Source organism: Schistocerca americana, chromosome 8 (assembly GCF_021461395.2).
Source record: "Schistocerca americana isolate TAMUIC-IGC-003095 chromosome 8, iqSchAmer2.1, whole genome shotgun sequence".
In the NCBI taxonomy this organism is placed as follows: domain Eukaryota; kingdom Metazoa; phylum Arthropoda; class Insecta; order Orthoptera; family Acrididae; genus Schistocerca; species Schistocerca americana.
The window spans coordinates 70156915-70184718 of record NC_060126.1 but is presented as its reverse complement, the minus strand read 5'-3'; the positions used below and the strand labels follow the sequence as shown (position 1 = coordinate 70184718).

The 27804-nt window shown below is 50.9% G+C and overlaps 30 non-coding genes across 30 annotated transcripts; 15 read left to right on the top strand and 15 right to left on the bottom strand.

Annotated features, from left to right (window-relative positions):
• Positions 1–275: 275 nt before the first annotated feature.
• Trnag-ccc lies at positions 276–347 on the bottom strand. The gene has a single exon. It is a non-coding gene; the product is annotated as a tRNA-Gly (tRNA).
• Positions 348–986: 639 nt separating this feature from the next.
• Trnae-uuc lies at positions 987–1058 on the top strand. The gene has a single exon. It is a non-coding gene; the product is annotated as a tRNA-Glu (tRNA).
• Positions 1059–2073: 1015 nt separating this feature from the next.
• Trnag-ccc lies at positions 2074–2145 on the bottom strand. Its single transcript has one exon. It is a non-coding gene; the product is annotated as a tRNA-Gly (tRNA).
• A 639-nt stretch (positions 2146–2784) lies between these two features.
• On the top strand, positions 2785–2856 carry Trnae-uuc. The gene has a single exon. It is a non-coding gene; the product is annotated as a tRNA-Glu (tRNA).
• Positions 2857–3871: 1015 nt separating this feature from the next.
• On the bottom strand, positions 3872–3943 carry Trnag-ccc. The gene has a single exon. It is a non-coding gene; the product is annotated as a tRNA-Gly (tRNA).
• Positions 3944–4582: 639 nt separating this feature from the next.
• On the top strand, positions 4583–4654 carry Trnae-uuc. Its single transcript has one exon. It is a non-coding gene; the product is annotated as a tRNA-Glu (tRNA).
• A 1015-nt stretch (positions 4655–5669) lies between these two features.
• On the bottom strand, positions 5670–5741 carry Trnag-ccc. Its single transcript has one exon. It is a non-coding gene; the product is annotated as a tRNA-Gly (tRNA).
• A 639-nt stretch (positions 5742–6380) lies between these two features.
• On the top strand, positions 6381–6452 carry Trnae-uuc. Its single transcript has one exon. It is a non-coding gene; the product is annotated as a tRNA-Glu (tRNA).
• A 1015-nt stretch (positions 6453–7467) lies between these two features.
• Positions 7468–7539, bottom strand: Trnag-ccc. Its single transcript has one exon. It is a non-coding gene; the product is annotated as a tRNA-Gly (tRNA).
• A 639-nt stretch (positions 7540–8178) lies between these two features.
• On the top strand, positions 8179–8250 carry Trnae-uuc. Its single transcript has one exon. It is a non-coding gene; the product is annotated as a tRNA-Glu (tRNA).
• Positions 8251–9265: 1015 nt separating this feature from the next.
• Positions 9266–9337, bottom strand: Trnag-ccc. Its single transcript has one exon. It is a non-coding gene; the product is annotated as a tRNA-Gly (tRNA).
• Positions 9338–9976: 639 nt separating this feature from the next.
• Positions 9977–10048, top strand: Trnae-uuc. Its single transcript has one exon. It is a non-coding gene; the product is annotated as a tRNA-Glu (tRNA).
• A 1015-nt stretch (positions 10049–11063) lies between these two features.
• On the bottom strand, positions 11064–11135 carry Trnag-ccc. Its single transcript has one exon. It is a non-coding gene; the product is annotated as a tRNA-Gly (tRNA).
• Positions 11136–11774: 639 nt separating this feature from the next.
• On the top strand, positions 11775–11846 carry Trnae-uuc. Its single transcript has one exon. It is a non-coding gene; the product is annotated as a tRNA-Glu (tRNA).
• A 1015-nt stretch (positions 11847–12861) lies between these two features.
• On the bottom strand, positions 12862–12933 carry Trnag-ccc. The gene has a single exon. It is a non-coding gene; the product is annotated as a tRNA-Gly (tRNA).
• A 639-nt stretch (positions 12934–13572) lies between these two features.
• Trnae-uuc lies at positions 13573–13644 on the top strand. Its single transcript has one exon. It is a non-coding gene; the product is annotated as a tRNA-Glu (tRNA).
• A 1015-nt stretch (positions 13645–14659) lies between these two features.
• Positions 14660–14731, bottom strand: Trnag-ccc. Its single transcript has one exon. It is a non-coding gene; the product is annotated as a tRNA-Gly (tRNA).
• Positions 14732–15370: 639 nt separating this feature from the next.
• On the top strand, positions 15371–15442 carry Trnae-uuc. The gene has a single exon. It is a non-coding gene; the product is annotated as a tRNA-Glu (tRNA).
• Positions 15443–16457: 1015 nt separating this feature from the next.
• Trnag-ccc lies at positions 16458–16529 on the bottom strand. Its single transcript has one exon. It is a non-coding gene; the product is annotated as a tRNA-Gly (tRNA).
• A 639-nt stretch (positions 16530–17168) lies between these two features.
• Positions 17169–17240, top strand: Trnae-uuc. The gene has a single exon. It is a non-coding gene; the product is annotated as a tRNA-Glu (tRNA).
• A 1015-nt stretch (positions 17241–18255) lies between these two features.
• Positions 18256–18327, bottom strand: Trnag-ccc. Its single transcript has one exon. It is a non-coding gene; the product is annotated as a tRNA-Gly (tRNA).
• Positions 18328–18966: 639 nt separating this feature from the next.
• Trnae-uuc lies at positions 18967–19038 on the top strand. The gene has a single exon. It is a non-coding gene; the product is annotated as a tRNA-Glu (tRNA).
• A 1726-nt stretch (positions 19039–20764) lies between these two features.
• On the top strand, positions 20765–20836 carry Trnae-uuc. Its single transcript has one exon. It is a non-coding gene; the product is annotated as a tRNA-Glu (tRNA).
• Positions 20837–21851: 1015 nt separating this feature from the next.
• On the bottom strand, positions 21852–21923 carry Trnag-ccc. Its single transcript has one exon. It is a non-coding gene; the product is annotated as a tRNA-Gly (tRNA).
• Positions 21924–22562: 639 nt separating this feature from the next.
• Positions 22563–22634, top strand: Trnae-uuc. The gene has a single exon. It is a non-coding gene; the product is annotated as a tRNA-Glu (tRNA).
• A 1015-nt stretch (positions 22635–23649) lies between these two features.
• Positions 23650–23721, bottom strand: Trnag-ccc. The gene has a single exon. It is a non-coding gene; the product is annotated as a tRNA-Gly (tRNA).
• Positions 23722–24360: 639 nt separating this feature from the next.
• On the top strand, positions 24361–24432 carry Trnae-uuc. The gene has a single exon. It is a non-coding gene; the product is annotated as a tRNA-Glu (tRNA).
• Positions 24433–25447: 1015 nt separating this feature from the next.
• On the bottom strand, positions 25448–25519 carry Trnag-ccc. The gene has a single exon. It is a non-coding gene; the product is annotated as a tRNA-Gly (tRNA).
• A 639-nt stretch (positions 25520–26158) lies between these two features.
• Trnae-uuc lies at positions 26159–26230 on the top strand. The gene has a single exon. It is a non-coding gene; the product is annotated as a tRNA-Glu (tRNA).
• A 1015-nt stretch (positions 26231–27245) lies between these two features.
• On the bottom strand, positions 27246–27317 carry Trnag-ccc. Its single transcript has one exon. It is a non-coding gene; the product is annotated as a tRNA-Gly (tRNA).
• Positions 27318–27804: the final 487 nt, after the last annotated feature.

Below are 27804 nucleotides of genomic sequence, written 5' to 3'. Positions count from 1 at the left end.
TTTCGTATTGAAAAGGAAAAGTACTCTTGATTACTTTATTTCTCGCAGCCGATTGTCGTACTTCTCCTGTCATATCGGCCCCACCGCCGAGCGGCAGCGAGCGGCAGTCGAGCAAAGTCGGGCCAAGTCGACACACGATGAAGTGAAATTAATCCACTTAGCTGGAACGAGGCAGGAGACGAGGAGATACTACCTGTGCCGCGACACGTGGCAATTTCGAGGATCGCATGGTCTAGAACACACACTATTGCGCTACGCAAAAATGACAATCCTCCTGCGGTGGCCGGGAATCGAACACGGATCAACTGCTTGGGAAGCAACCATGCTGACCGTTACACCACCACCGCATTGCGCTGCAGGCTTCCTGTGTCGCGGTGTGTTGTCGCCCCTGCTGCCACCAGAGGATCAAGCGACCCTGCTGCAGGCGCTCTGCCCGCCGGCACATCGGAACGCGGTGCCACGTTGCTTCCAGGGCGATGCACTGTAACTAGACGCAGCATTGACTTCCGCCGAGAAATCCACCCTTTCATGTACGGCATGGTGGGAAAACAATTCTGAAATTAGAACTTCTTAGTGAGGCTGCGGTGGCGAGTATTCCTGTATGCCTCGGTGGCGCAGTGGGCTGCGCATGTCATTATCTTAAGGGCGTACGTTCTATCCTCAACTCAGCCATCTCATTTTCTCTCCACGACGGTGAAAGGCACAGCATAGCTTTTGCGAGGTAAGGCCGTATTTGCCGTTTATTACCACCTAGGCTACTTTGCGTCAACGTGTGTTTGTTTCCAGTTATTACTAATTACAGTTTTGCTAGTTGCACTCGAGACTGAAAGCGATGTTTGCCTAGTATGACTTGCGCGCTTTGGGAGTGAGTAAGCGGGATCGTGGTGGCGGACAGAGTTCAGCGTTGGCGCCAGATTCGGCCCTAAAGTTGCGTGGAGGAGACGTATTTCTGGACGCATACACACGTAGTGGATCGTTGAGGTGTGTCCGGTATGGTCTAGTGGCTAGGATACCTGGCTTTCACCCAGGAGGCCCGGGTTCGATTCCCGGTACCTGAACGTGAATTCTCGGGGCTGAGATGAGAAAACTTCTCACGGCCGTTTTTCGTCTTCGTGGAGCTGCTGCTCTGGGTTCCAAGTATAAGGTGAGAGAAAGTCAAGGAAAAGAGATACACCCTCACGTTAATGGCGGGGCCGTTTTGAAGGGAGAGGAGACGGTTTTGCGGTTTTGGACTGCTGATGCGACACTGTTGCATTGCCCGTTAGCTCAGTGGGCTGTAGCGTCGTGCTAGTAACGCGTAGGTCATGGGTTCCTTCCCTCCACGGGCCATTCCATTTTCTCCCCTAATAGGAAATGCTGCCTCCTGCGAGACTCTGCCAGGCAGATTCTAAATGATGTGCACATCCAGCTAGAAGTCTGAACGTTTCGCTAAGGGGTTGCCAACGGCCAGCTCACTTTCAATTAATGAAGTTAAGCAGACGTTTGCGTGGTTAGTGAGTGGATGGGTGATCGTCCGGGAACTCTGCGTGCTATTGGACCCTTCCATTTCAACCCCCACCCTCCTCCTTTTATGCTACAGTGTTGACGTGCTATGATGCCTCCCTAAGCAATTTAAATTACGTTAACGAACATATGATCCACAATTTAATGAGGCTGATTGCAAAAAGAGCGCAAGGAAAGTGCAAGAACGACTTTGGCAATAACAGAACCGTACGAATCAACAGATAATTTCTCAAATGTGTAGATAACACTGTGCGAAGCAGTGAGATTTCCGAAATTTGTAAATGAAAGTTTAGCTTTTCGTATTGAAAAGGAAAAGTACTCTTGATTACTTTATTTCTCGCAGCCGATTGTCGTACTTCTCCTGTCATATCGGCCCCACCGCCGAGCGGCAGCGAGCGGCAGTCGAGCAAAGTCGGGCCAAGTCGACACACGATGAAGTGAAATTAATCCACTTAGCTGGAACGAGGCAGGAGACGAGGAGATACTACCTGTGCCGCGACACGTGGCAATTTCGAGGATCGCATGGTCTAGAACACACACTATTGCGCTACGCAAAAATGACAATCCTCCTGCGGTGGCCGGGAATCGAACACGGATCAACTGCTTGGGAAGCAACCATGCTGACCGTTACACCACCACCGCATTGCGCTGCAGGCTTCCTGTGTCGCGGTGTGTTGTCGCCCCTGCTGCCACCAGAGGATCAAGCGACCCTGCTGCAGGCGCTCTGCCCGCCGGCACATCGGAACGCGGTGCCACGTTGCTTCCAGGGCGATGCACTGTAACTAGACGCAGCATTGACTTCCGCCGAGAAATCCACCCTTTCATGTACGGCATGGTGGGAAAACAATTCTGAAATTAGAACTTCTTAGTGAGGCTGCGGTGGCGAGTATTCCTGTATGCCTCGGTGGCGCAGTGGGCTGCGCATGTCATTATCTTAAGGGCGTACGTTCTATCCTCAACTCAGCCATCTCATTTTCTCTCCACGACGGTGAAAGGCACAGCATAGCTTTTGCGAGGTAAGGCCGTATTTGCCGTTTATTACCACCTAGGCTACTTTGCGTCAACGTGTGTTTGTTTCCAGTTATTACTAATTACAGTTTTGCTAGTTGCACTCGAGACTGAAAGCGATGTTTGCCTAGTATGACTTGCGCGCTTTGGGAGTGAGTAAGCGGGATCGTGGTGGCGGACAGAGTTCAGCGTTGGCGCCAGATTCGGCCCTAAAGTTGCGTGGAGGAGACGTATTTCTGGACGCATACACACGTAGTGGATCGTTGAGGTGTGTCCGGTATGGTCTAGTGGCTAGGATACCTGGCTTTCACCCAGGAGGCCCGGGTTCGATTCCCGGTACCTGAACGTGAATTCTCGGGGCTGAGATGAGAAAACTTCTCACGGCCGTTTTTCGTCTTCGTGGAGCTGCTGCTCTGGGTTCCAAGTATAAGGTGAGAGAAAGTCAAGGAAAAGAGATACATCCTCACGTTAATGGCGGGGCCGTTTTGAAGGGAGAGGAGACGGTTTTGCGGTTTTGGACTGCTGATGCGACACTGTTGCATTGCCCGTTAGCTCAGTGGGCTGTAGCGTCGTGCTAGTAACGCGTAGGTCATGGGTTCCTTCCCTCCACGGGCCATTCCATTTTCTCCCCTAATAGGAAATGCTGCCTCCTGCGAGACTCTGCCAGGCAGATTCTAAATGATGTGCACATCCAGCTAGAAGTCTGAACGTTTCGCTAAGGGGTTGCCAACGGCCAGCTCACTTTCAATTAATGAAGTTAAGCAGACGTTTGCGTGGCTAGTGAGTGGATGGGTGATCGTCCGGGAACTCTGCGTGCTATTGGACCCTTCCATTTCAACCCCCACCCTCCTCCTTTTATGCTACAGTGTTGACGTGCTATGATGCCTCCCTAAGCAATTTAAATTACGTTAACGAACATATGATCCACAATTTAATGAGGCTGATTGCAAAAAGAGCGCAAGGAAAGTGCAAGAACGACTTTGGCAATAACAGAACCGTACGAATCAACAGATAATTTCTCAAATGTGTAGATAACACTGTGCGAAGCAGTGAGATTTCCGAAATTTGTAAATGAAAGTTTAGCTTTTCGTATTGAAAAGGAAAAGTACTCTTGATTACTTTATTTCTCGCAGCCGATTGTCGTACTTCTCCTGTCATATCGGCCCCACCGCCGAGCGGCAGCGAGCGGCAGTCGAGCAAAGTCGGGCCAAGTCGACACACGATGAAGTGAAATTAATCCACTTAGCTGGAACGAGGCAGGAGACGAGGAGATACTACCTGTGCCGCGACACGTGGCAATTTCGAGGATCGCATGGTCTAGAACACACACTATTGCGCTACGCAAAAATGACAATCCTCCTGCGGTGGCCGGGAATCGAACACGGATCAACTGCTTGGGAAGCAACCATGCTGACCGTTACACCACCACCGCATTGCGCTGCAGGCTTCCTGTGTCGCGGTGTGTTGTCGCCCCTGCTGCCACCAGAGGATCAAGCGACCCTGCTGCAGGCGCTCTGCCCGCCGGCACATCGGAACGCGGTGCCACGTTGCTTCCAGGGCGATGCACTGTAACTAGACGCAGCATTGACTTCCGCCGAGAAATCCACCCTTTCATGTACGGCATGGTGGGAAAACAATTCTGAAATTAGAACTTCTTAGTGAGGCTGCGGTGGCGAGTATTCCTGTATGCCTCGGTGGCGCAGTGGGCTGCGCATGTCATTATCTTAAGGGCGTACGTTCTATCCTCAACTCAGCCATCTCATTTTCTCTCCACGACGGTGAAAGGCACAGCATAGCTTTTGCGAGGTAAGGCCGTATTTGCCGTTTATTACCACCTAGGCTACTTTGCGTCAACGTGTGTTTGTTTCCAGTTATTACTAATTACAGTTTTGCTAGTTGCACTCGAGACTGAAAGCGATGTTTGCCTAGTATGACTTGCGCGCTTTGGGAGTGAGTAAGCGGGATCGTGGTGGCGGACAGAGTTCAGCGTTGGCGCCAGATTCGGCCCTAAAGTTGCGTGGAGGAGACGTATTTCTGGACGCATACACACGTAGTGGATCGTTGAGGTGTGTCCGGTATGGTCTAGTGGCTAGGATACCTGGCTTTCACCCAGGAGGCCCGGGTTCGATTCCCGGTACCTGAACGTGAATTCTCGGGGCTGAGATGAGAAAACTTCTCACGGCCGTTTTTCGTCTTCGTGGAGCTGCTGCTCTGGGTTCCAAGTATAAGGTGAGAGAAAGTCAAGGAAAAGAGATACATCCTCACGTTAATGGCGGGGCCGTTTTGAAGGGAGAGGAGACGGTTTTGCGGTTTTGGACTGCTGATGCGACACTGTTGCATTGCCCGTTAGCTCAGTGGGCTGTAGCGTCGTGCTAGTAACGCGTAGGTCATGGGTTCCTTCCCTCCACGGGCCATTCCATTTTCTCCCCTAATAGGAAATGCTGCCTCCTGCGAGACTCTGCCAGGCAGATTCTAAATGATGTGCACATCCAGCTAGAAGTCTGAACGTTTCGCTAAGGGGTTGCCAACGGCCAGCTCACTTTCAATTAATGAAGTTAAGCAGACGTTTGCGTGGTTAGTGAGTGGATGGGTGATCGTCCGGGAACTCTGCGTGCTATTGGACCCTTCCATTTCAACCCCCACCCTCCTCCTTTTATGCTACAGTGTTGACGTGCTATGATGCCTCCCTAAGCAATTTAAATTACGTTAACGAACATATGATCCACAATTTAATGAGGCTGATTGCAAAAAGAGCGCAAGGAAAGTGCAAGAACGACTTTGGCAATAACAGAACCGTACGAATCAACAGATAATTTCTCAAATGTGTAGATAACACTGTGCGAAGCAGTGAGATTTCCGAAATTTGTAAATGAAAGTTTAGCTTTTCGTATTGAAAAGGAAAAGTACTCTTGATTACTTTATTTCTCGCAGCCGATTGTCGTACTTCTCCTGTCATATCGGCCCCACCGCCGAGCGGCAGCGAGCGGCAGTCGAGCAAAGTCGGGCCAAGTCGACACACGATGAAGTGAAATTAATCCACTTAGCTGGAACGAGGCAGGAGACGAGGAGATACTACCTGTGCCGCGACACGTGGCAATTTCGAGGATCGCATGGTCTAGAACACACACTATTGCGCTACGCAAAAATGACAATCCTCCTGCGGTGGCCGGGAATCGAACACGGATCAACTGCTTGGGAAGCAACCATGCTGACCGTTACACCACCACCGCATTGCGCTGCAGGCTTCCTGTGTCGCGGTGTGTTGTCGCCCCTGCTGCCACCAGAGGATCAAGCGACCCTGCTGCAGGCGCTCTGCCCGCCGGCACATCGGAACGCGGTGCCACGTTGCTTCCAGGGCGATGCACTGTAACTAGACGCAGCATTGACTTCCGCCGAGAAATCCACCCTTTCATGTACGGCATGGTGGGAAAACAATTCTGAAATTAGAACTTCTTAGTGAGGCTGCGGTGGCGAGTATTCCTGTATGCCTCGGTGGCGCAGTGGGCTGCGCATGTCATTATCTTAAGGGCGTACGTTCTATCCTCAACTCAGCCATCTCATTTTCTCTCCACGACGGTGAAAGGCACAGCATAGCTTTTGCGAGGTAAGGCCGTATTTGCCGTTTATTACCACCTAGGCTACTTTGCGTCAACGTGTGTTTGTTTCCAGTTATTACTAATTACAGTTTTGCTAGTTGCACTCGAGACTGAAAGCGATGTTTGCCTAGTATGACTTGCGCGCTTTGGGAGTGAGTAAGCGGGATCGTGGTGGCGGACAGAGTTCAGCGTTGGCGCCAGATTCGGCCCTAAAGTTGCGTGGAGGAGACGTATTTCTGGACGCATACACACGTAGTGGATCGTTGAGGTGTGTCCGGTATGGTCTAGTGGCTAGGATACCTGGCTTTCACCCAGGAGGCCCGGGTTCGATTCCCGGTACCTGAACGTGAATTCTCGGGGCTGAGATGAGAAAACTTCTCACGGCCGTTTTTCGTCTTCGTGGAGCTGCTGCTCTGGGTTCCAAGTATAAGGTGAGAGAAAGTCAAGGAAAAGAGATACATCCTCACGTTAATGGCGGGGCCGTTTTGAAGGGAGAGGAGACGGTTTTGCGGTTTTGGACTGCTGATGCGACACTGTTGCATTGCCCGTTAGCTCAGTGGGCTGTAGCGTCGTGCTAGTAACGCGTAGGTCATGGGTTCCTTCCCTCCACGGGCCATTCCATTTTCTCCCCTAATAGGAAATGCTGCCTCCTGCGAGACTCTGCCAGGCAGATTCTAAATGATGTGCACATCCAGCTAGAAGTCTGAACGTTTCGCTAAGGGGTTGCCAACGGCCAGCTCACTTTCAATTAATGAAGTTAAGCAGACGTTTGCGTGGTTAGTGAGTGGATGGGTGATCGTCCGGGAACTCTGCGTGCTATTGGACCCTTCCATTTCAACCCCCACCCTCCTCCTTTTATGCTACAGTGTTGACGTGCTATGATGCCTCCCTAAGCAATTTAAATTACGTTAACGAACATATGATCCACAATTTAATGAGGCTGATTGCAAAAAGAGCGCAAGGAAAGTGCAAGAACGACTTTGGCAATAACAGAACCGTACGAATCAACAGATAATTTCTCAAATGTGTAGATAACACTGTGCGAAGCAGTGAGATTTCCGAAATTTGTAAATGAAAGTTTAGCTTTTCGTATTGAAAAGGAAAAGTACTCTTGATTACTTTATTTCTCGCAGCCGATTGTCGTACTTCTCCTGTCATATCGGCCCCACCGCCGAGCGGCAGCGAGCGGCAGTCGAGCAAAGTCGGGCCAAGTCGACACACGATGAAGTGAAATTAATCCACTTAGCTGGAACGAGGCAGGAGACGAGGAGATACTACCTGTGCCGCGACACGTGGCAATTTCGAGGATCGCATGGTCTAGAACACACACTATTGCGCTACGCAAAAATGACAATCCTCCTGCGGTGGCCGGGAATCGAACACGGATCAACTGCTTGGGAAGCAACCATGCTGACCGTTACACCACCACCGCATTGCGCTGCAGGCTTCCTGTGTCGCGGTGTGTTGTCGCCCCTGCTGCCACCAGAGGATCAAGCGACCCTGCTGCAGGCGCTCTGCCCGCCGGCACATCGGAACGCGGTGCCACGTTGCTTCCAGGGCGATGCACTGTAACTAGACGCAGCATTGACTTCCGCCGAGAAATCCACCCTTTCATGTACGGCATGGTGGGAAAACAATTCTGAAATTAGAACTTCTTAGTGAGGCTGCGGTGGCGAGTATTCCTGTATGCCTCGGTGGCGCAGTGGGCTGCGCATGTCATTATCTTAAGGGCGTACGTTCTATCCTCAACTCAGCCATCTCATTTTCTCTCCACGACGGTGAAAGGCACAGCATAGCTTTTGCGAGGTAAGGCCGTATTTGCCGTTTATTACCACCTAGGCTACTTTGCGTCAACGTGTGTTTGTTTCCAGTTATTACTAATTACAGTTTTGCTAGTTGCACTCGAGACTGAAAGCGATGTTTGCCTAGTATGACTTGCGCGCTTTGGGAGTGAGTAAGCGGGATCGTGGTGGCGGACAGAGTTCAGCGTTGGCGCCAGATTCGGCCCTAAAGTTGCGTGGAGGAGACGTATTTCTGGACGCATACACACGTAGTGGATCGTTGAGGTGTGTCCGGTATGGTCTAGTGGCTAGGATACCTGGCTTTCACCCAGGAGGCCCGGGTTCGATTCCCGGTACCTGAACGTGAATTCTCGGGGCTGAGATGAGAAAACTTCTCACGGCCGTTTTTCGTCTTCGTGGAGCTGCTGCTCTGGGTTCCAAGTATAAGGTGAGAGAAAGTCAAGGAAAAGAGATACATCCTCACGTTAATGGCGGGGCCGTTTTGAAGGGAGAGGAGACGGTTTTGCGGTTTTGGACTGCTGATGCGACACTGTTGCATTGCCCGTTAGCTCAGTGGGCTGTAGCGTCGTGCTAGTAACGCGTAGGTCATGGGTTCCTTCCCTCCACGGGCCATTCCATTTTCTCCCCTAATAGGAAATGCTGCCTCCTGCGAGACTCTGCCAGGCAGATTCTAAATGATGTGCACATCCAGCTAGAAGTCTGAACGTTTCGCTAAGGGGTTGCCAACGGCCAGCTCACTTTCAATTAATGAAGTTAAGCAGACGTTTGCGTGGTTAGTGAGTGGATGGGTGATCGTCCGGGAACTCTGCGTGCTATTGGACCCTTCCATTTCAACCCCCACCCTCCTCCTTTTATGCTACAGTGTTGACGTGCTATGATGCCTCCCTAAGCAATTTAAATTACGTTAACGAACATATGATCCACAATTTAATGAGGCTGATTGCAAAAAGAGCGCAAGGAAAGTGCAAGAACGACTTTGGCAATAACAGAACCGTACGAATCAACAGATAATTTCTCAAATGTGTAGATAACACTGTGCGAAGCAGTGAGATTTCCGAAATTTGTAAATGAAAGTTTAGCTTTTCGTATTGAAAAGGAAAAGTACTCTTGATTACTTTATTTCTCGCAGCCGATTGTCGTACTTCTCCTGTCATATCGGCCCCACCGCCGAGCGGCAGCGAGCGGCAGTCGAGCAAAGTCGGGCCAAGTCGACACACGATGAAGTGAAATTAATCCACTTAGCTGGAACGAGGCAGGAGACGAGGAGATACTACCTGTGCCGCGACACGTGGCAATTTCGAGGATCGCATGGTCTAGAACACACACTATTGCGCTACGCAAAAATGACAATCCTCCTGCGGTGGCCGGGAATCGAACACGGATCAACTGCTTGGGAAGCAACCATGCTGACCGTTACACCACCACCGCATTGCGCTGCAGGCTTCCTGTGTCGCGGTGTGTTGTCGCCCCTGCTGCCACCAGAGGATCAAGCGACCCTGCTGCAGGCGCTCTGCCCGCCGGCACATCGGAACGCGGTGCCACGTTGCTTCCAGGGCGATGCACTGTAACTAGACGCAGCATTGACTTCCGCCGAGAAATCCACCCTTTCATGTACGGCATGGTGGGAAAACAATTCTGAAATTAGAACTTCTTAGTGAGGCTGCGGTGGCGAGTATTCCTGTATGCCTCGGTGGCGCAGTGGGCTGCGCATGTCATTATCTTAAGGGCGTACGTTCTATCCTCAACTCAGCCATCTCATTTTCTCTCCACGACGGTGAAAGGCACAGCATAGCTTTTGCGAGGTAAGGCCGTATTTGCCGTTTATTACCACCTAGGCTACTTTGCGTCAACGTGTGTTTGTTTCCAGTTATTACTAATTACAGTTTTGCTAGTTGCACTCGAGACTGAAAGCGATGTTTGCCTAGTATGACTTGCGCGCTTTGGGAGTGAGTAAGCGGGATCGTGGTGGCGGACAGAGTTCAGCGTTGGCGCCAGATTCGGCCCTAAAGTTGCGTGGAGGAGACGTATTTCTGGACGCATACACACGTAGTGGATCGTTGAGGTGTGTCCGGTATGGTCTAGTGGCTAGGATACCTGGCTTTCACCCAGGAGGCCCGGGTTCGATTCCCGGTACCTGAACGTGAATTCTCGGGGCTGAGATGAGAAAACTTCTCACGGCCGTTTTTCGTCTTCGTGGAGCTGCTGCTCTGGGTTCCAAGTATAAGGTGAGAGAAAGTCAAGGAAAAGAGATACATCCTCACGTTAATGGCGGGGCCGTTTTGAAGGGAGAGGAGACGGTTTTGCGGTTTTGGACTGCTGATGCGACACTGTTGCATTGCCCGTTAGCTCAGTGGGCTGTAGCGTCGTGCTAGTAACGCGTAGGTCATGGGTTCCTTCCCTCCACGGGCCATTCCATTTTCTCCCCTAATAGGAAATGCTGCCTCCTGCGAGACTCTGCCAGGCAGATTCTAAATGATGTGCACATCCAGCTAGAAGTCTGAACGTTTCGCTAAGGGGTTGCCAACGGCCAGCTCACTTTCAATTAATGAAGTTAAGCAGACGTTTGCGTGGCTAGTGAGTGGATGGGTGATCGTCCGGGAACTCTGCGTGCTATTGGACCCTTCCATTTCAACCCCCACCCTCCTCCTTTTATGCTACAGTGTTGACGTGCTATGATGCCTCCCTAAGCAATTTAAATTACGTTAACGAACATATGATCCACAATTTAATGAGGCTGATTGCAAAAAGAGCGCAAGGAAAGTGCAAGAACGACTTTGGCAATAACAGAACCGTACGAATCAACAGATAATTTCTCAAATGTGTAGATAACACTGTGCGAAGCAGTGAGATTTCCGAAATTTGTAAATGAAAGTTTAGCTTTTCGTATTGAAAAGGAAAAGTACTCTTGATTACTTTATTTCTCGCAGCCGATTGTCGTACTTCTCCTGTCATATCGGCCCCACCGCCGAGCGGCAGCGAGCGGCAGTCGAGCAAAGTCGGGCCAAGTCGACACACGATGAAGTGAAATTAATCCACTTAGCTGGAACGAGGCAGGAGACGAGGAGATACTACCTGTGCCGCGACACGTGGCAATTTCGAGGATCGCATGGTCTAGAACACACACTATTGCGCTACGCAAAAATGACAATCCTCCTGCGGTGGCCGGGAATCGAACACGGATCAACTGCTTGGGAAGCAACCATGCTGACCGTTACACCACCACCGCATTGCGCTGCAGGCTTCCTGTGTCGCGGTGTGTTGTCGCCCCTGCTGCCACCAGAGGATCAAGCGACCCTGCTGCAGGCGCTCTGCCCGCCGGCACATCGGAACGCGGTGCCACGTTGCTTCCAGGGCGATGCACTGTAACTAGACGCAGCATTGACTTCCGCCGAGAAATCCACCCTTTCATGTACGGCATGGTGGGAAAACAATTCTGAAATTAGAACTTCTTAGTGAGGCTGCGGTGGCGAGTATTCCTGTATGCCTCGGTGGCGCAGTGGGCTGCGCATGTCATTATCTTAAGGGCGTACGTTCTATCCTCAACTCAGCCATCTCATTTTCTCTCCACGACGGTGAAAGGCACAGCATAGCTTTTGCGAGGTAAGGCCGTATTTGCCGTTTATTACCACCTAGGCTACTTTGCGTCAACGTGTGTTTGTTTCCAGTTATTACTAATTACAGTTTTGCTAGTTGCACTCGAGACTGAAAGCGATGTTTGCCTAGTATGACTTGCGCGCTTTGGGAGTGAGTAAGCGGGATCGTGGTGGCGGACAGAGTTCAGCGTTGGCGCCAGATTCGGCCCTAAAGTTGCGTGGAGGAGACGTATTTCTGGACGCATACACACGTAGTGGATCGTTGAGGTGTGTCCGGTATGGTCTAGTGGCTAGGATACCTGGCTTTCACCCAGGAGGCCCGGGTTCGATTCCCGGTACCTGAACGTGAATTCTCGGGGCTGAGATGAGAAAACTTCTCACGGCCGTTTTTCGTCTTCGTGGAGCTGCTGCTCTGGGTTCCAAGTATAAGGTGAGAGAAAGTCAAGGAAAAGAGATACATCCTCACGTTAATGGCGGGGCCGTTTTGAAGGGAGAGGAGACGGTTTTGCGGTTTTGGACTGCTGATGCGACACTGTTGCATTGCCCGTTAGCTCAGTGGGCTGTAGCGTCGTGCTAGTAACGCGTAGGTCATGGGTTCCTTCCCTCCACGGGCCATTCCATTTTCTCCCCTAATAGGAAATGCTGCCTCCTGCGAGACTCTGCCAGGCAGATTCTAAATGATGTGCACATCCAGCTAGAAGTCTGAACGTTTCGCTAAGGGGTTGCCAACGGCCAGCTCACTTTCAATTAATGAAGTTAAGCAGACGTTTGCGTGGCTAGTGAGTGGATGGGTGATCGTCCGGGAACTCTGCGTGCTATTGGACCCTTCCATTTCAACCCCCACCCTCCTCCTTTTATGCTACAGTGTTGACGTGCTATGATGCCTCCCTAAGCAATTTAAATTACGTTAACGAACATATGATCCACAATTTAATGAGGCTGATTGCAAAAAGAGCGCAAGGAAAGTGCAAGAACGACTTTGGCAATAACAGAACCGTACGAATCAACAGATAATTTCTCAAATGTGTAGATAACACTGTGCGAAGCAGTGAGATTTCCGAAATTTGTAAATGAAAGTTTAGCTTTTCGTATTGAAAAGGAAAAGTACTCTTGATTACTTTATTTCTCGCAGCCGATTGTCGTACTTCTCCTGTCATATCGGCCCCACCGCCGAGCGGCAGCGAGCGGCAGTCGAGCAAAGTCGGGCCAAGTCGACACACGATGAAGTGAAATTAATCCACTTAGCTGGAACGAGGCAGGAGACGAGGAGATACTACCTGTGCCGCGACACGTGGCAATTTCGAGGATCGCATGGTCTAGAACACACACTATTGCGCTACGCAAAAATGACAATCCTCCTGCGGTGGCCGGGAATCGAACACGGATCAACTGCTTGGGAAGCAACCATGCTGACCGTTACACCACCACCGCATTGCGCTGCAGGCTTCCTGTGTCGCGGTGTGTTGTCGCCCCTGCTGCCACCAGAGGATCAAGCGACCCTGCTGCAGGCGCTCTGCCCGCCGGCACATCGGAACGCGGTGCCACGTTGCTTCCAGGGCGATGCACTGTAACTAGACGCAGCATTGACTTCCGCCGAGAAATCCACCCTTTCATGTACGGCATGGTGGGAAAACAATTCTGAAATTAGAACTTCTTAGTGAGGCTGCGGTGGCGAGTATTCCTGTATGCCTCGGTGGCGCAGTGGGCTGCGCATGTCATTATCTTAAGGGCGTACGTTCTATCCTCAACTCAGCCATCTCATTTTCTCTCCACGACGGTGAAAGGCACAGCATAGCTTTTGCGAGGTAAGGCCGTATTTGCCGTTTATTACCACCTAGGCTACTTTGCGTCAACGTGTGTTTGTTTCCAGTTATTACTAATTACAGTTTTGCTAGTTGCACTCGAGACTGAAAGCGATGTTTGCCTAGTATGACTTGCGCGCTTTGGGAGTGAGTAAGCGGGATCGTGGTGGCGGACAGAGTTCAGCGTTGGCGCCAGATTCGGCCCTAAAGTTGCGTGGAGGAGACGTATTTCTGGACGCATACACACGTAGTGGATCGTTGAGGTGTGTCCGGTATGGTCTAGTGGCTAGGATACCTGGCTTTCACCCAGGAGGCCCGGGTTCGATTCCCGGTACCTGAACGTGAATTCTCGGGGCTGAGATGAGAAAACTTCTCACGGCCGTTTTTCGTCTTCGTGGAGCTGCTGCTCTGGGTTCCAAGTATAAGGTGAGAGAAAGTCAAGGAAAAGAGATACATCCTCACGTTAATGGCGGGGCCGTTTTGAAGGGAGAGGAGACGGTTTTGCGGTTTTGGACTGCTGATGCGACACTGTTGCATTGCCCGTTAGCTCAGTGGGCTGTAGCGTCGTGCTAGTAACGCGTAGGTCATGGGTTCCTTCCCTCCACGGGCCATTCCATTTTCTCCCCTAATAGGAAATGCTGCCTCCTGCGAGACTCTGCCAGGCAGATTCTAAATGATGTGCACATCCAGCTAGAAGTCTGAACGTTTCGCTAAGGGGTTGCCAACGGCCAGCTCACTTTCAATTAATGAAGTTAAGCAGACGTTTGCGTGGTTAGTGAGTGGATGGGTGATCGTCCGGGAACTCTGCGTGCTATTGGACCCTTCCATTTCAACCCCCACCCTCCTCCTTTTATGCTACAGTGTTGACGTGCTATGATGCCTCCCTAAGCAATTTAAATTACGTTAACGAACATATGATCCACAATTTAATGAGGCTGATTGCAAAAAGAGCGCAAGGAAAGTGCAAGAACGACTTTGGCAATAACAGAACCGTACGAATCAACAGATAATTTCTCAAATGTGTAGATAACACTGTGCGAAGCAGTGAGATTTCCGAAATTTGTAAATGAAAGTTTAGCTTTTCGTATTGAAAAGGAAAAGTACTCTTGATTACTTTATTTCTCGCAGCCGATTGTCGTACTTCTCCTGTCATATCGGCCCCACCGCCGAGCGGCAGCGAGCGGCAGTCGAGCAAAGTCGGGCCAAGTCGACACACGATGAAGTGAAATTAATCCACTTAGCTGGAACGAGGCAGGAGACGAGGAGATACTACCTGTGCCGCGACACGTGGCAATTTCGAGGATCGCATGGTCTAGAACACACACTATTGCGCTACGCAAAAATGACAATCCTCCTGCGGTGGCCGGGAATCGAACACGGATCAACTGCTTGGGAAGCAACCATGCTGACCGTTACACCACCACCGCATTGCGCTGCAGGCTTCCTGTGTCGCGGTGTGTTGTCGCCCCTGCTGCCACCAGAGGATCAAGCGACCCTGCTGCAGGCGCTCTGCCCGCCGGCACATCGGAACGCGGTGCCACGTTGCTTCCAGGGCGATGCACTGTAACTAGACGCAGCATTGACTTCCGCCGAGAAATCCACCCTTTCATGTACGGCATGGTGGGAAAACAATTCTGAAATTAGAACTTCTTAGTGAGGCTGCGGTGGCGAGTATTCCTGTATGCCTCGGTGGCGCAGTGGGCTGCGCATGTCATTATCTTAAGGGCGTACGTTCTATCCTCAACTCAGCCATCTCATTTTCTCTCCACGACGGTGAAAGGCACAGCATAGCTTTTGCGAGGTAAGGCCGTATTTGCCGTTTATTACCACCTAGGCTACTTTGCGTCAACGTGTGTTTGTTTCCAGTTATTACTAATTACAGTTTTGCTAGTTGCACTCGAGACTGAAAGCGATGTTTGCCTAGTATGACTTGCGCGCTTTGGGAGTGAGTAAGCGGGATCGTGGTGGCGGACAGAGTTCAGCGTTGGCGCCAGATTCGGCCCTAAAGTTGCGTGGAGGAGACGTATTTCTGGACGCATACACACGTAGTGGATCGTTGAGGTGTGTCCGGTATGGTCTAGTGGCTAGGATACCTGGCTTTCACCCAGGAGGCCCGGGTTCGATTCCCGGTACCTGAACGTGAATTCTCGGGGCTGAGATGAGAAAACTTCTCACGGCCGTTTTTCGTCTTCGTGGAGCTGCTGCTCTGGGTTCCAAGTATAAGGTGAGAGAAAGTCAAGGAAAAGAGATACATCCTCACGTTAATGGCGGGGCCGTTTTGAAGGGAGAGGAGACGGTTTTGCGGTTTTGGACTGCTGATGCGACACTGTTGCATTGCCCGTTAGCTCAGTGGGCTGTAGCGTCGTGCTAGTAACGCGTAGGTCATGGGTTCCTTCCCTCCACGGGCCATTCCATTTTCTCCCCTAATAGGAAATGCTGCCTCCTGCGAGACTCTGCCAGGCAGATTCTAAATGATGTGCACATCCAGCTAGAAGTCTGAACGTTTCGCTAAGGGGTTGCCAACGGCCAGCTCACTTTCAATTAATGAAGTTAAGCAGACGTTTGCGTGGTTAGTGAGTGGATGGGTGATCGTCCGGGAACTCTGCGTGCTATTGGACCCTTCCATTTCAACCCCCACCCTCCTCCTTTTATGCTACAGTGTTGACGTGCTATGATGCCTCCCTAAGCAATTTAAATTACGTTAACGAACATATGATCCACAATTTAATGAGGCTGATTGCAAAAAGAGCGCAAGGAAAGTGCAAGAACGACTTTGGCAATAACAGAACCGTACGAATCAACAGATAATTTCTCAAATGTGTAGATAACACTGTGCGAAGCAGTGAGATTTCCGAAATTTGTAAATGAAAGTTTAGCTTTTCGTATTGAAAAGGAAAAGTACTCTTGATTACTTTATTTCTCGCAGCCGATTGTCGTACTTCTCCTGTCATATCGGCCCCACCGCCGAGCGGCAGCGAGCGGCAGTCGAGCAAAGTCGGGCCAAGTCGACACACGATGAAGTGAAATTAATCCACTTAGCTGGAACGAGGCAGGAGACGAGGAGATACTACCTGTGCCGCGACACGTGGCAATTTCGAGGATCGCATGGTCTAGAACACACACTATTGCGCTACGCAAAAATGACAATCCTCCTGCGGTGGCCGGGAATCGAACACGGATCAACTGCTTGGGAAGCAACCATGCTGACCGTTACACCACCACCGCATTGCGCTGCAGGCTTCCTGTGTCGCGGTGTGTTGTCGCCCCTGCTGCCACCAGAGGATCAAGCGACCCTGCTGCAGGCGCTCTGCCCGCCGGCACATCGGAACGCGGTGCCACGTTGCTTCCAGGGCGATGCACTGTAACTAGACGCAGCATTGACTTCCGCCGAGAAATCCACCCTTTCATGTACGGCATGGTGGGAAAACAATTCTGAAATTAGAACTTCTTAGTGAGGCTGCGGTGGCGAGTATTCCTGTATGCCTCGGTGGCGCAGTGGGCTGCGCATGTCATTATCTTAAGGGCGTACGTTCTATCCTCAACTCAGCCATCTCATTTTCTCTCCACGACGGTGAAAGGCACAGCATAGCTTTTGCGAGGTAAGGCCGTATTTGCCGTTTATTACCACCTAGGCTACTTTGCGTCAACGTGTGTTTGTTTCCAGTTATTACTAATTACAGTTTTGCTAGTTGCACTCGAGACTGAAAGCGATGTTTGCCTAGTATGACTTGCGCGCTTTGGGAGTGAGTAAGCGGGATCGTGGTGGCGGACAGAGTTCAGCGTTGGCGCCAGATTCGGCCCTAAAGTTGCGTGGAGGAGACGTATTTCTGGACGCATACACACGTAGTGGATCGTTGAGGTGTGTCCGGTATGGTCTAGTGGCTAGGATACCTGGCTTTCACCCAGGAGGCCCGGGTTCGATTCCCGGTACCTGAACGTGAATTCTCGGGGCTGAGATGAGAAAACTTCTCACGGCCGTTTTTCGTCTTCGTGGAGCTGCTGCTCTGGGTTCCAAGTATAAGGTGAGAGAAAGTCAAGGAAAAGAGATACATCCTCACGTTAATGGCGGGGCCGTTTTGAAGGGAGAGGAGACGGTTTTGCGGTTTTGGACTGCTGATGCGACACTGTTGCATTGCCCGTTAGCTCAGTGGGCTGTAGCGTCGTGCTAGTAACGCGTAGGTCATGGGTTCCTTCCCTCCACGGGCCATTCCATTTTCTCCCCTAATAGGAAATGCTGCCTCCTGCGAGACTCTGCCAGGCAGATTCTAAATGATGTGCACATCCAGCTAGAAGTCTGAACGTTTCGCTAAGGGGTTGCCAACGGCCAGCTCACTTTCAATTAATGAAGTTAAGCAGACGTTTGCGTGGTTAGTGAGTGGATGGGTGATCGTCCGGGAACTCTGCGTGCTATTGGACCCTTCCATTTCAACCCCCACCCTCCTCCTTTTATGCTACAGTGTTGACGTGCTATGATGCCTCCCTAAGCAATTTAAATTACGTTAACGAACATATGATCCACAATTTAATGAGGCTGATTGCAAAAAGAGCGCAAGGAAAGTGCAAGAACGACTTTGGCAATAACAGAACCGTACGAATCAACAGATAATTTCTCAAATGTGTAGATAACACTGTGCGAAGCAGTGAGATTTCCGAAATTTGTAAATGAAAGTTTAGCTTTTCGTATTGAAAAGGAAAAGTACTCTTGATTACTTTATTTCTCGCAGCCGATTGTCGTACTTCTCCTGTCATATCGGCCCCACCGCCGAGCGGCAGCGAGCGGCAGTCGAGCAAAGTCGGGCCAAGTCGACACACGATGAAGTGAAATTAATCCACTTAGCTGGAACGAGGCAGGAGACGAGGAGAAACTACCTGTGCCGCGACACGTGGCAATTTCGAGGATCGCATGGTCTAGAACACACACTATTGCGCTACGCAAAAATGACAATCCTCCTGCGGTGGCCGGGAATCGAACACGGATCAACTGCTTGGGAAGCAACCATGCTGACCGTTACACCACCACCGCATTGCGCTGCAGGCTTCCTGTGTCGCGGTGTGTTGTCGCCCCTGCTGCCACCAGAGGATCAAGCGACCCTGCTGCAGGCGCTCTGCCCGCCGGCACATCGGAACGCGGTGCCACGTTGCTTCCAGGGCGATGCACTGTAACTAGACGCAGCATTGACTTCCGCCGAGAAATCCACCCTTTCATGTACGGCATGGTGGGAAAACAATTCTGAAATTAGAACTTCTTAGTGAGGCTGCGGTGGCGAGTATTCCTGTATGCCTCGGTGGCGCAGTGGGCTGCGCATGTCATTATCTTAAGGGCGTACGTTCTATCCTCAACTCAGCCATCTCATTTTCTCTCCACGACGGTGAAAGGCACAGCATAGCTTTTGCGAGGTAAGGCCGTATTTGCCGTTTATTACCACCTAGGCTACTTTGCGTCAACGTGTGTTTGTTTCCAGTTATTACTAATTACAGTTTTGCTAGTTGCACTCGAGACTGAAAGCGATGTTTGCCTAGTATGACTTGCGCGCTTTGGGAGTGAGTAAGCGGGATCGTGGTGGCGGACAGAGTTCAGCGTTGGCGCCAGATTCGGCCCTAAAGTTGCGTGGAGGAGACGTATTTCTGGACGCATACACACGTAGTGGATCGTTGAGGTGTGTCCGGTATGGTCTAGTGGCTAGGATACCTGGCTTTCACCCAGGAGGCCCGGGTTCGATTCCCGGTACCTGAACGTGAATTCTCGGGGCTGAGATGAGAAAACTTCTCACGGCCGTTTTTCGTCTTCGTGGAGCTGCTGCTCTGGGTTCCAAGTATAAGGTGAGAGAAAGTCAAGGAAAAGAGATACATCCTCACGTTAATGGCGGGGCCGTTTTGAAGGGAGAGGAGACGGTTTTGCGGTTTTGGACTGCTGATGCGACACTGTTGCATTGCCCGTTAGCTCAGTGGGCTGTAGCGTCGTGCTAGTAACGCGTAGGTCATGGGTTCCTTCCCTCCACGGGCCATTCCATTTTCTCCCCTAATAGGAAATGCTGCCTCCTGCGAGACTCTGCCAGGCAGATTCTAAATGATGTGCACATCCAGCTAGAAGTCTGAACGTTTCGCTAAGGGGTTGCCAACGGCCAGCTCACTTTCAATTAATGAAGTTAAGCAGACGTTTGCGTGGTTAGTGAGTGGATGGGTGATCGTCCGGGAACTCTGCGTGCTATTGGACCCTTCCATTTCAACCCCCACCCTCCTCCTTTTATGCTACAGTGTTGACGTGCTATGATGCCTCCCTAAGCAATTTAAATTACGTTAACGAACATATGATCCACAATTTAATGAGGCTGATTGCAAAAAGAGCGCAAGGAAAGTGCAAGAACGACTTTGGCAATAACAGAACCGTACGAATCAACAGATAATTTCTCAAATGTGTAGATAACACTGTGCGAAGCAGTGAGATTTCCGAAATTTGTAAATGAAAGTTTAGCTTTTCGTATTGAAAAGGAAAAGTACTCTTGATTACTTTATTTCTCGCAGCCGATTGTCGTACTTCTCCTGTCATATCGGCCCCACCGCCGAGCGGCAGCGAGCGGCAGTCGAGCAAAGTCGGGCCAAGTCGACACACGATGAAGTGAAATTAATCCACTTAGCTGGAACGAGGCAGGAGACGAGGAGATACTACCTGTGCCGCGACACGTGGCAATTTCGAGGATCGCATGGTCTAGAACACACACTATTGCGCTACGCAAAAATGACAATCCTCCTGCGGTGGCCGGGAATCGAACACGTATCAACTGCTTGGGAAGCAACCATGCTGACCGTTACACCACCACCGCATTGCGCTGCAGGCTTCCTGTGTCGCGGTGTGTTGTCGCCCCTGCTGCCACCAGAGGATCAAGCGACCCTGCTGCAGGCGCTCTGCCCGCCGGCACATCGGAACGCGGTGCCACGTTGCTTCCAGGGCGATGCACTGTAACTAGACGCAGCATTGACTTCCGCCGAGAAATCCACCCTTTCATGTACGGCATGGTGGGAAAACAATTCTGAAATTAGAACTTCTTAGTGAGGCTGCGGTGGCGAGTATTCCTGTATGCCTCGGTGGCGCAGTGGGCTGCGCATGTCATTATCTTAAGGGCGTACGTTCTATCCTCAACTCAGCCATCTCATTTTCTCTCCACGACGGTGAAAGGCACAGCATAGCTTTTGCGAGGTAAGGCCGTATTTGCCGTTTATTACCACCTAGGCTACTTTGCGTCAACGTGTGTTTGTTTCCAGTTATTACTAATTACAGTTTTGCTAGTTGCACTCGAGACTGAAAGCGATGTTTGCCTAGTATGACTTGCGCGCTTTGGGAGTGAGTAAGCGGGATCGTGGTGGCGGACAGAGTTCAGCGTTGGCGCCAGATTCGGCCCTAAAGTTGCGTGGAGGAGACGTATTTCTGGACGCATACACACGTAGTGGATCGTTGAGGTGTGTCCGGTATGGTCTAGTGGCTAGGATACCTGGCTTTCACCCAGGAGGCCCGGGTTCGATTCCCGGTACCTGAACGTGAATTCTCGGGGCTGAGATGAGAAAACTTCTCACGGCCGTTTTTCGTCTTCGTGGAGCTGCTGCTCTGGGTTCCAAGTATAAGGTGAGAGAAAGTCAAGGAAAAGAGATACATCCTCACGTTAATGGCGGGGCCGTTTTGAAGGGAGAGGAGACGGTTTTGCGGTTTTGGACTGCTGATGCGACACTGTTGCATTGCCCGTTAGCTCAGTGGGCTGTAGCGTCGTGCTAGTAACGCGTAGGTCATGGGTTCCTTCCCTCCACGGGCCATTCCATTTTCTCCCCTAATAGGAAATGCTGCCTCCTGCGAGACTCTGCCAGGCAGATTCTAAATGATGTGCACATCCAGCTAGAAGTCTGAACGTTTCGCTAAGGGGTTGCCAACGGCCAGCTCACTTTCAATTAATGAAGTTAAGCAGACGTTTGCGTGGCTAGTGAGTGGATGGGTGATCGTCCGGGAACTCTGCGTGCTATTGGACCCTTCCATTTCAACCCCCACCCTCCTCCTTTTATGCTACAGTGTTGACGTGCTATGATGCCTCCCTAAGCAATTTAAATTACGTTAACGAACATATGATCCACAATTTAATGAGGCTGATTGCAAAAAGAGCGCAAGGAAAGTGCAAGAACGACTTTGGCAATAACAGAACCGTACGAATCAACAGATAATTTCTCAAATGTGTAGATAACACTGTGCGAAGCAGTGAGATTTCCGAAATTTGTAAATGAAAGTTTAGCTTTTCGTATTGAAAAGGAAAAGTACTCTTGATTACTTTATTTCTCGCAGCCGATTGTCGTACTTCTCCTGTCATATCGGCCCCACCGCCGAGCGGCAGCGAGCGGCAGTCGAGCAAAGTCGGGCCAAGTCGACACACGATGAAGTGAAATTAATCCACTTAGCTGGAACGAGGCAGGAGACGAGGAGATACTACCTGTGCCGCGACACGTGGCAATTTCGAGGATCGCATGGTCTAGAACACACACTATTGCGCTACGCAAAAATGACAATCCTCCTGCGGTGGCCGGGAATCGAACACGGATCAACTGCTTGGGAAGCAACCATGCTGACCGTTACACCACCACCGCATTGCGCTGCAGGCTTCCTGTGTCGCGGTGTGTTGTCGCCCCTGCTGCCACCAGAGGATCAAGCGACCCTGCTGCAGGCGCTCTGCCCGCCGGCACATCGGAACGCGGTGCCACGTTGCTTCCAGGGCGATGCACTGTAACTAGACGCAGCATTGACTTCCGCCGAGAAATCCACCCTTTCATGTACGGCATGGTGGGAAAACAATTCTGAAATTAGAACTTCTTAGTGAGGCTGCGGTGGCGAGTATTCCTGTATGCCTCGGTGGCGCAGTGGGCTGCGCATGTCATTATCTTAAGGGCGTACGTTCTATCCTCAACTCAGCCATCTCATTTTCTCTCCACGACGGTGAAAGGCACAGCATAGCTTTTGCGAGGTAAGGCCGTATTTGCCGTTTATTACCACCTAGGCTACTTTGCGTCAACGTGTGTTTGTTTCCAGTTATTACTAATTACAGTTTTGCTAGTTGCACTCGAGACTGAAAGCGATGTTTGCCTAGTATGACTTGCGCGCTTTGGGAGTGAGTAAGCGGGATCGTGGTGGCGGACAGAGTTCAGCGTTGGCGCCAGATTCGGCCCTAAAGTTGCGTGGAGGAGACGTATTTCTGGACGCATACACACGTAGTGGATCGTTGAGGTGTGTCCGGTATGGTCTAGTGGCTAGGATACCTGGCTTTCACCCAGGAGGCCCGGGTTCGATTCCCGGTACCTGAACGTGAATTCTCGGGGCTGAGATGAGAAAACTTCTCACGGCCGTTTTTCGTCTTCGTGGAGCTGCTGCTCTGGGTTCCAAGTATAAGGTGAGAGAAAGTCAAGGAAAAGAGATACATCCTCACGTTAATGGCGGGGCCGTTTTGAAGGGAGAGGAGACGGTTTTGCGGTTTTGGACTGCTGATGCGACACTGTTGCATTGCCCGTTAGCTCAGTGGGCTGTAGCGTCGTGCTAGTAACGCGTAGGTCATGGGTTCCTTCCCTCCACGGGCCATTCCATTTTCTCCCCTAATAGGAAATGCTGCCTCCTGCGAGACTCTGCCAGGCAGATTCTAAATGATGTGCACATCCAGCTAGAAGTCTGAACGTTTCGCTAAGGGGTTGCCAACGGCCAGCTCACTTTCAATTAATGAAGTTAAGCAGACGTTTGCGTGGCTAGTGAGTGGATGGGTGATCGTCCGGGAACTCTGCGTGCTATTGGACCCTTCCATTTCAACCCCCACCCTCCTCCTTTTATGCTACAGTGTTGACGTGCTATGATGCCTCCCTAAGCAATTTAAATTACGTTAACGAACATATGATCCACAATTTAATGAGGCTGATTGCAAAAAGAGCGCAAGGAAAGTGCAAGAACGACTTTGGCAATAACAGAACCGTACGAATCAACAGATAATTTCTCAAATGTGTAGATAACACTGTGCGAAGCAGTGAGATTTCCGAAATTTGTAAATGAAAGTTTAGCTTTTCGTATTGAAAAGGAAAAGTACTCTTGATTACTTTATTTCTCGCAGCCGATTGTCGTACTTCTCCTGTCATATCGGCCCCACCGCCGAGCGGCAGCGAGCGGCAGTCGAGCAAAGTCGGGCCAAGTCGACACACGATGAAGTGAAATTAATCCACTTAGCTGGAACGAGGCAGGAGACGAGGAGATACTACCTGTGCCGCGACACGTGGCAATTTCGAGGATCGCATGGTCTAGAACACACACTATTGCGCTACGCAAAAATGACAATCCTCCTGCGGTGGCCGGGAATCGAACACGGATCAACTGCTTGGGAAGCAACCATGCTGACCGTTACACCACCACCGCATTGCGCTGCAGGCTTCCTGTGTCGCGGTGTGTTGTCGCCCCTGCTGCCACCAGAGGATCAAGCGACCCTGCTGCAGGCGCTCTGCCCGCCGGCACATCGGAACGCGGTGCCACGTTGCTTCCAGGGCGATGCACTGTAACTAGACGCAGCATTGACTTCCGCCGAGAAATCCACCCTTTCATGTACGGCATGGTGGGAAAACAATTCTGAAATTAGAACTTCTTAGTGAGGCTGCGGTGGCGAGTATTCCTGTATGCCTCGGTGGCGCAGTGGGCTGCGCATGTCATTATCTTAAGGGCGTACGTTCTATCCTCAACTCAGCCATCTCATTTTCTCTCCACGACGGTGAAAGGCACAGCATAGCTTTTGCGAGGTAAGGCCGTATTTGCCGTTTATTACCACCTAGGCTACTTTGCGTCAACGTGTGTTTGTTTCCAGTTATTACTAATTACAGTTTTGCTAGTTGCACTCGAGACTGAAAGCGATGTTTGCCTAGTATGACTTGCGCGCTTTGGGAGTGAGTAAGCGGGATCGTGGTGGCGGACAGAGTTCAGCGTTGGCGCCAGATTCGGCCCTAAAGTTGCGTGGAGGAGACGTATTTCTGGACGCATACACACGTAGTGGATCGTTGAGGTGTGTCCGGTATGGTCTAGTGGCTAGGATACCTGGCTTTCACCCAGGAGGCCCGGGTTCGATTCCCGGTACCTGAACGTGAATTCTCGGGGCTGAGATGAGAAAACTTCTCACGGCCGTTTTTCGTCTTCGTGGAGCTGCTGCTCTGGGTTCCAAGTATAAGGTGAGAGAAAGTCAAGGAAAAGAGATACATCCTCACGTTAATGGCGGGGCCGTTTTGAAGGGAGAGGAGACGGTTTTGCGGTTTTGGACTGCTGATGCGACACTGTTGCATTGCCCGTTAGCTCAGTGGGCTGTAGCGTCGTGCTAGTAACGCGTAGGTCATGGGTTCCTTCCCTCCACGGGCCATTCCATTTTCTCCCCTAATAGGAAATGCTGCCTCCTGCGAGACTCTGCCAGGCAGATTCTAAATGATGTGCACATCCAGCTAGAAGTCTGAACGTTTCGCTAAGGGGTTGCCAACGGCCAGCTCACTTTCAATTAATGAAGTTAAGCAGACGTTTGCGTGGTTAGTGAGTGGATGGGTGATCGTCCGGGAACTCTGCGTGCTATTGGACCCTTCCATTTCAACCCCCACCCTCCTCCTTTTATGCTACAGTGTTGACGTGCTATGATGCCTCCCTAAGCAATTTAAATTACGTTAACGAACATATGATCCACAATTTAATGAGGCTGATTGCAAAAAGAGCGCAAGGAAAGTGCAAGAACGACTTTGGCAATAACAGAACCGTACGAATCAACAGATAATTTCTCAAATGTGTAGATAACACTGTGCGAAGCAGTGAGATTTCCGAAATTTGTAAATGAAAGTTTAGCTTTTCGTATTGAAAAGGAAAAGTACTCTTGATTACTTTATTTCTCGCAGCCGATTGTCGTACTTCTCCTGTCATATCGGCCCCACCGCCGAGCGGCAGCGAGCGGCAGTCGAGCAAAGTCGGGCCAAGTCGACACACGATGAAGTGAAATTAATCCACTTAGCTGGAACGAGGCAGGAGACGAGGAGATACTACCTGTGCCGCGACACGTGGCAATTTCGAGGATCGCATGGTCTAGAACACACACTATTGCGCTACGCAAAAATGACAATCCTCCTGCGGTGGCCGGGAATCGAACACGGATCAACTGCTTGGGAAGCAACCATGCTGACCGTTACACCACCACCGCATTGCGCTGCAGGCTTCCTGTGTCGCGGTGTGTTGTCGCCCCTGCTGCCACCAGAGGATCAAGCGACCCTGCTGCAGGCGCTCTGCCCGCCGGCACATCGGAACGCGGTGCCACGTTGCTTCCAGGGCGATGCACTGTAACTAGACGCAGCATTGACTTCCGCCGAGAAATCCACCCTTTCATGTACGGCATGGTGGGAAAACAATTCTGAAATTAGAACTTCTTAGTGAGGCTGCGGTGGCGAGTATTCCTGTATGCCTCGGTGGCGCAGTGGGCTGCGCATGTCATTATCTTAAGGGCGTACGTTCTATCCTCAACTCAGCCATCTCATTTTCTCTCCACGACGGTGAAAGGCACAGCATAGCTTTTGCGAGGTAAGGCCGTATTTGCCGTTTATTACCACCTAGGCTACTTTGCGTCAACGTGTGTTTGTTTCCAGTTATTACTAATTACAGTTTTGCTAGTTGCACTCGAGACTGAAAGCGATGTTTGCCTAGTATGACTTGCGCGCTTTGGGAGTGAGTAAGCGGGATCGTGGTGGCGGACAGAGTTCAGCGTTGGCGCCAGATTCGGCCCTAAAGTTGCGTGGAGGAGACGTATTTCTGGACGCATACACACGTAGTGGATCGTTGAGGTGTGTCCGGTATGGTCTAGTGGCTAGGATACCTGGCTTTCACCCAGGAGGCCCGGGTTCGATTCCCGGTACCTGAACGTGAATTCTCGGGGCTGAGATGAGAAAACTTCTCACGGCCGTTTTTCGTCTTCGTGGAGCTGCTGCTCTGGGTTCCAAGTATAAGGTGAGAGAAAGTCAAGGAAAAGAGATACATCCTCACGTTAATGGCGGGGCCGTTTTGAAGGGAGAGGAGACGGTTTTGCGGTTTTGGACTGCTGATGCGACACTGTTGCATTGCCCGTTAGCTCAGTGGGCTGTAGCGTCGTGCTAGTAACGCGTAGGTCATGGGTTCCTTCCCTCCACGGGCCATTCCATTTTCTCCCCTAATAGGAAATGCTGCCTCCTGCGAGACTCTGCCAGGCAGATTCTAAATGATGTGCACATCCAGCTAGAAGTCTGAACGTTTCGCTAAGGGGTTGCCAACGGCCAGCTCACTTTCAATTAATGAAGTTAAGCAGACGTTTGCGTGGTTAGTGAGTGGATGGGTGATCGTCCGGGAACTCTGCGTGCTATTGGACCCTTCCATTTCAACCCCCACCCTCCTCCTTTTATGCTACAGTGTTGACGTGCTATGATGCCTCCCTAAGCAATTTAAATTACGTTAACGAACATATGATCCACAATTTAATGAGGCTGATTGCAAAAAGAGCGCAAGGAAAGTGCAAGAACGACTTTGGCAATAACAGAACCGTACGAATCAACAGATAATTTCTCAAATGTGTAGATAACACTGTGCGAAGCAGTGAGATTTCCGAAATTTGTAAATGAAAGTTTAGCTTTTCGTATTGAAAAGGAAAAGTACTCTTGATTACTTTATTTCTCGCAGCCGATTGTCGTACTTCTCCTGTCATATCGGCCCCACCGCCGAGCGGCAGCGAGCGGCAGTCGAGCAAAGTCGGGCCAAGTCGACACACGATGAAGTGAAATTAATCCACTTAGCTGGAACGAGGCAGGAGACGAGGAGATACTACCTGTGCCGCGACACGTGGCAATTTCGAGGATCGCATGGTCTAGAACACACACTATTGCGCTACGCAAAAATGACAATCCTCCTGCGGTGGCCGGGAATCGAACACGGATCAACTGCTTGGGAAGCAACCATGCTGACCGTTACACCACCACCGCATTGCGCTGCAGGCTTCCTGTGTCGCGGTGTGTTGTCGCCCCTGCTGCCACCAGAGGATCAAGCGACCCTGCTGCAGGCGCTCTGCCCGCCGGCACATCGGAACGCGGTGCCACGTTGCTTCCAGGGCGATGCACTGTAACTAGACGCAGCATTGACTTCCGCCGAGAAATCCACCCTTTCATGTACGGCATGGTGGGAAAACAATTCTGAAATTAGAACTTCTTAGTGAGGCTGCGGTGGCGAGTATTCCTGTATGCCTCGGTGGCGCAGTGGGCTGCGCATGTCATTATCTTAAGGGCGTACGTTCTATCCTCAACTCAGCCATCTCATTTTCTCTCCACGACGGTGAAAGGCACAGCATAGCTTTTGCGAGGTAAGGCCGTATTTGCCGTTTATTACCACCTAGGCTACTTTGCGTCAACGTGTGTTTGTTTCCAGTTATTACTAATTACAGTTTTGCTAGTTGCACTCGAGACTGAAAGCGAT